Genomic DNA, 6,000 nt, shown 5'->3' on the forward strand with positions numbered 1-6,000 from the left:
AAGCCAGAATATATCAAGTGCTACCCAGCTAGTTGAAGAGAAACATCATCCTATCTTCAGTATGAAATATGAAGGTCAGTCAACTCGGAACAAAGTTACCATTGTTGGTTCAGAAACTGCAAACTGACAGCACTTTCTATAACAATCCTCATAAATTATTAAAAGACATCATGTAACAGGCATATCTCAACAACAACTGTCCAGAGGAGACCGTAAGAAGCAAACTTTATTATCGAATTGCTGCAAAGATGCCATTATGGAGGACGGCTCACAAGAAAAAAGAGATTTGCTTGGACAAAGATACACAAGGACTGGTCAATAGATCAGGAGAAATCTATACTTTGGTCTGCTTTGACATTTTTTATACCAACTATTCATATCTTGTGAGTTGCAGAAAAGGTGAACAAATAGTTCCTAGATGTGTGCTACCCTCTGGGAAGCATAGAGGGGGAGGTATGGTGGTGTGGGGAGGCATTGCTGTGACACTGTTGGTGGTTTATTTAAAATTCAAGGCACACTTAATCAGCATGGATACTAAAGAATTCTGCAACATGCCATATTATCTGGTTTGCACTTAGTGGGACCATAATTTGTGTTACAACAGGACAATGACAGAAAATACACTTCCAGGCTATGTAAAGGCTATGTAACTGTGATGGATCAATAGGAGAGTCAAGAAAGGGATGGACTTCTGCATCAGATAATATGGCCTCTCCAATCACCCAACCTCTAACTGAAGAAAAGGAATTTGGCAGTCATAAATTAAAAAGAGATATGGATTTTAATGGAAATTGGAATCCTGAAATATGTTGTAACATTTCGGTCAGCAAGACCTTTAGATGGATTACAGGCAGGAAACTATATGGAATAGTGCTGATAGAATAGGGGTAGTTGCCCAGCTGCATGGAGCTCTATCAATCCAATTGAAATAGTTTGAGATGAGTTGGACCTCAGCGTGAAGACAGAGGAGTCAACAAGTACTTAGCATCTCTGGGAATACATTCAAGACTGTAGGAAAATCTTTCTTGATGATGCTTCTTGGAAGAATGCCAAGAGTGTGCAATGTTGTTATGACAGTAATATGGGGGTATTTTGAAGAATTCAAGGTTTAACACATGTTCTTGTTTGTTTCACACGTTTCTTTACTATTTGTTTCCATGTGTTCCTTTCTGCTTTTGTTGCCCTCAGTCTCTACATACAATGTGCACATTTTAATAAGAACAACAAAAATCATTGTAGTATCACTTTTGACCAGTAGTGAATATTTTAAAAATGGCCATTATTGTTACAAATCTAGTAATTATAAGCACTCAGAAGAATGGAAAGTAACATTACCATTTATTTAATTTAAGACATACAGAATATAGTATGGCTACACTCTAACTTGTCGTACAGAATTGTATTAATTGTACAGGGTGAATCATAAGTATGGATACAATGGAGCAATACCACAGATCCAGGATCCAGGTTGTGGGGCACCTGAAACAATGGATACAGGAGGCCTGTGGTAGCATTTCTTCTGCGGTATTGCTCTCGGTGTGTCAAGAGTGGGAGAAGAGAATCACATTGACAATTCAACACAATGGGCAGCACTTTGAGCACATCCTTTAGTGGGTTACTGTCGTTGTTCCATAGAATCAAAGAATCATAGAATGGTAGAGTTGGAAGGGACCTCAAGGGCCATTGTGTCCAACCCCCTGCAAGTGCAGGCTTTTCTAAATCCTCCCAGCTATATGTTTATCCAGTTTCTGCTTGAAGATTTCCATTGATGGAGAGCTCACCACCTCCCGTGGTATCCTGTTCCACTTTCTGACTGCCCTCACTGTCAGAAAGTTTATCCTAATATCTAATCTGAATCTCCTTCCTTTAAGTTTCATCCCATTGCTTCTTGCACTTCCTTGTACTAATGAAAATATGGTGGTTCCCTTTGCACTGTGACTACCTTTTAGATATTTGTAGACCGTTATTAAGTCTAAAAGAAGAAAGGATGTCCAGCTCTTCAGGCAAAGAAAACCAAGGTCTTTATTTTATCATGCAGATGCAACGAATGACATGACCAGCACTACGCGTTTCAGGTGAAACACTCACCCTTAATCATGATGCTGGAGAGACGGCGCTACAAGGTTTATATGCAAATACAATTGGTAAAACAGGTGTTTAAATCACTTGAGCACCTTACATGCTTGAAAATAAGGCTTCCATGAGAATTATTTTATAAATATAATACAAATTTTCAAATTTCTGGACTAGGTTAAAAATAATATATAGATTCTGGCGTGCTAATTGTGGTATGCCAATATACATGTGCAAATATAATATCTGAAAGTGCATGCACATAAAATGTGTACAAACACATAAACATACACAAATAAATCCGCACATGTGAAAATGCACATAAGAATTTTTTTTTATATATATATATGTATATATATATATATATATACATATATATATATATATATATATATATATATATATATATATATATATATATATATATATATGTTCCCTTCCTTTGTTTATACTCAGTTGCAATATAGTATGCAAATTTCAGATTAAATATGAGTATTTTTCTCCCTTTTGAATGATGTTTTAAGTGCATGTGCAACTGAGTAATCATACTTTTTTTTTGGAAGCATGATTCTAAGTGCAAGATAACCAGAATAACCCATTTTTTGTATAAATCCTCTGTTTTAGTAAATTTATGTTTTAGGTGGAGAGACTAATTCTCAGTTTTTTTAGATGATTTTTTTATATATATATTTTTTTTTTTTTTATTAGGCTGTGTCAACATAAATAAAATGTAGATGTATTTTATACTAAGCAAAAACTACTAAAGTTATATTGTGAATTATAACTGTCTGTATTAATTTATCATTAGTGCAGTCCTTGCTTTGGTTATGCTCAGTGTATAACAAAGCCGGCTGTATACGTCTGCTGCAGTAGTGAGCTGATGAGTTGTCACTAACAGAGTGAGCCGCACTGTGTGAATAGCACAGCTGAGTCTGCAGTGCGGCCATTCATGAGCTTCAGTAGAGTGATTATTACTACGGACATTGAGAATTACACCTCAAGCTTCTTGAGATACAAAGACATGCCCTGCAGCTGGTAAACACCCTGGTCGGTACAGAAAAGCTGTGTGTTATGGATGAAACAAGAGGAATCATATTACGGCCACACAAATGCACCGTATAGGAGTCACACAAGCCGCAGGTAATGTGAATTAAAGTTATAAGTTATACATTTTAGGGGCAGATTTTTATGTTGCAAGTGATTGATTTACCAGCAGACATATTAAGACACAGTGTCTATATATTATGTCAATGTTGGTGAGATTAATGGTTTGGTAAATTGATGGTTGGCAACTAGTTTGTAAAATGCGGGGATTTTTTTAGCCATAATTTAACAACATAAAAATCTTTTTCATTGTTCATTATTCAATAAAAAATCATGAGGTCTCTGCGGAGGTTCAAACCATGAGGGAAAGTGGTTCCCAGTTTGAATATCCACCAGACTTCTCTTTTGCGCAGAAGTTTTTCAATGTCGCCCCCTCTGTGCGACTTGTGTATTTTTTCTATACCATATACCTGTAAGGTGTCAATTTGGCCATGATGTTTATTAATAAAATGTTTTGATAACTGGGAAGTGCCTCTAAGGTTTTTTTTTATGTATTATGTCATATAAATGTTCTTTTATACGTATATGAAGTTCCCGTTTTGTGCTCCCAATGTATTTTAATTTGCAGGTTATGCATTCTGCTAGGTAGACTATGTATTTACTTCTACAATTTATAAAGGTTTTAATTGCATAGCTGCTACCAGCATTGTTATTATTAAAAGATACAGGTTTTTTTGGAGTTAGTGGACATAGTTTGCATTGTTTTCTCGCACATTGGTAAAAACCCTTTAGGGACAACCAGTTGGTGCCTATAAGATTCGATTTTTTGTTGTTGATGTCACTTGGGGATAATTTATCACCCAGGGACGTTGCTCTTTTAGCAACCACTCTGCAATTGTTATCAAGAATTTTTTTCAGGGTTGTGTCTGCTTTCAATGTATTTAAATTGCGGAAAAAAATTGTTCGTATGTCTGCAAATTGATTGCTGTATTGTAATGCTAGGGTAATGACTGAATTAGCAATCGATTGATTTTTTTGGATTGAGCTTCTACACGGTGAGCTGATACATATATTGGATAGTTATTAAGTCTCCTCAATGTCACAAACATGTCAATAACTCAATAACAAATAAAGCTATGTTAAAAATCAGCACACCATTATTTTCCTTGTGCAATTCTCTATGTGTTTGATGTGTCACATGACCCCCTTCCCATTGAAAAAGGTAAAGTTGAATTCAAAATAGCAGCTTTGCAGATGGCCGCCATGGGCGTCACCTGGCTTCAAATGTTTTGCTCCTCCTGTGTACTAATATGCCAGAAACGGTAAGGTGATATGAAAAGCCACTTCCATTTTATCAGGGTGTATCCATACTTATGGCCCACCCTGTAGAATATGTAAAAAATAAATATCTCCTAATCGATATGTAAGACATTTATGAATTTTAGGTGTATCATCAAAACAGCATTTTGATAATGGATGCTATTTGAAATAATATTCTGGTCATTTGTCCTTTTTGTGCAATAACAACCTATAAAAGATCATTCTTAATACACTGTGTGCAGAATTATTAGGCAAATGAGTATTTTTATCACATGATACTTTTTATACATGTTGTCCTACTCCAAGCTGTATAGGCTTGAGAGCCAAATACCAATTAAGTAAATCAGGTGATGTACATCTCTGTAATGAGGAGGGGTGGGGTGTAATGACATCAACACCCTATATAAAGTGTGCTTAATTATTAAGGCCCCGTCACACTAAGCAACATCGCTAGCAACATCGCTGCTAACTAACAACTTTTGTGACGTTGCTAGCGATGTTGCTGTGTGTGACATCCAGCAACAACCTGGCCCCTGCTGTGAGGTCGTTGGTTGTTGCTGAATGTCCTGGGCCATTTTTTAGTTGTTGCTGTCCCGCTGTGAAGCACAGATCGCTGTGTGTGACAGCGAGACAGCAACAACTAAATGTGCAGGCAGCAGGAGCCGGCTTCTGCGGAGGCTGGTAACCAATGTAAACATCGGGTAACCAAGAAGCCCTGTCCTTGGTTACCCGATATTTACCTTTGATACCAGCCTCCTCCGCTCTCACTGTCAGTGCCGGCTCCTGCTCTGTGCACATGTAGCTGCAGCACACATCGGGTTAATTAACCCGATGTGTGCTGTAACTAGGAGAGCAAGGAGCCAGCGCTAAGCATTGTGCGCTGCTCCCTGCTCTGTGCACATTTAGCTGCAGCACACATCGGGTTAATTAACCCGATGTGTGCTGTAACTAGGAGAGCAAGGAGCCAGCGCTAAGCATTGTGCGCTGCTCCCTGCTCTGTGCACATTTAGCTGCAGCACACATCGGGTTAATTAACCCGATGTGTGCTGTAACTAGGAGAGCAAGGAGCCAGCACTCAGTGTGCGCTGCTCCCTGCTCTCTGCACGTGTAGCTCCGTGCAGTGGTAACCAAGGTAAATATCGGGTTGGTTACCCGATATTTACCTTAGTTACCAAGCGCAGCATCTTCCACGCGGCGCTGGGGGCTGGTCACTGGTTGCTGGTGAGCTCACCAGCAACTTGTGTAGCGACGCTCCAGCGATCCCTGCCAGGTCAGGTTGCTGGTGGGATCGCTGGAGCGTCGCAGTGTGACATCTCACCAGCAACCTCCTAGCAACTTACCAGCGATCCCTATCGTTGTTGGGATCGCTGGTAAGTTGCTTAGTGTGACTGGACCTTTAGGCAACTTCCTTTCCTTTGGCAAAATGGGTCAGAAGAGAGATTTGATGGGCTCTGAAAAGTCCAAAATTGTGAGATGTCTGGCAGAGGGATGCAGCAGTCTTGAAATTGCCAAACTTTTGAAGCATGATCACTGAACAATCAAGCGTTTCATGGCAAATAGCCA

Source organism: Anomaloglossus baeobatrachus, chromosome 3, assembly GCF_048569485.1.
Source record: "Anomaloglossus baeobatrachus isolate aAnoBae1 chromosome 3, aAnoBae1.hap1, whole genome shotgun sequence".
Lineage (NCBI taxonomy): Eukaryota > Metazoa > Chordata > Amphibia > Anura > Aromobatidae > Anomaloglossus > Anomaloglossus baeobatrachus.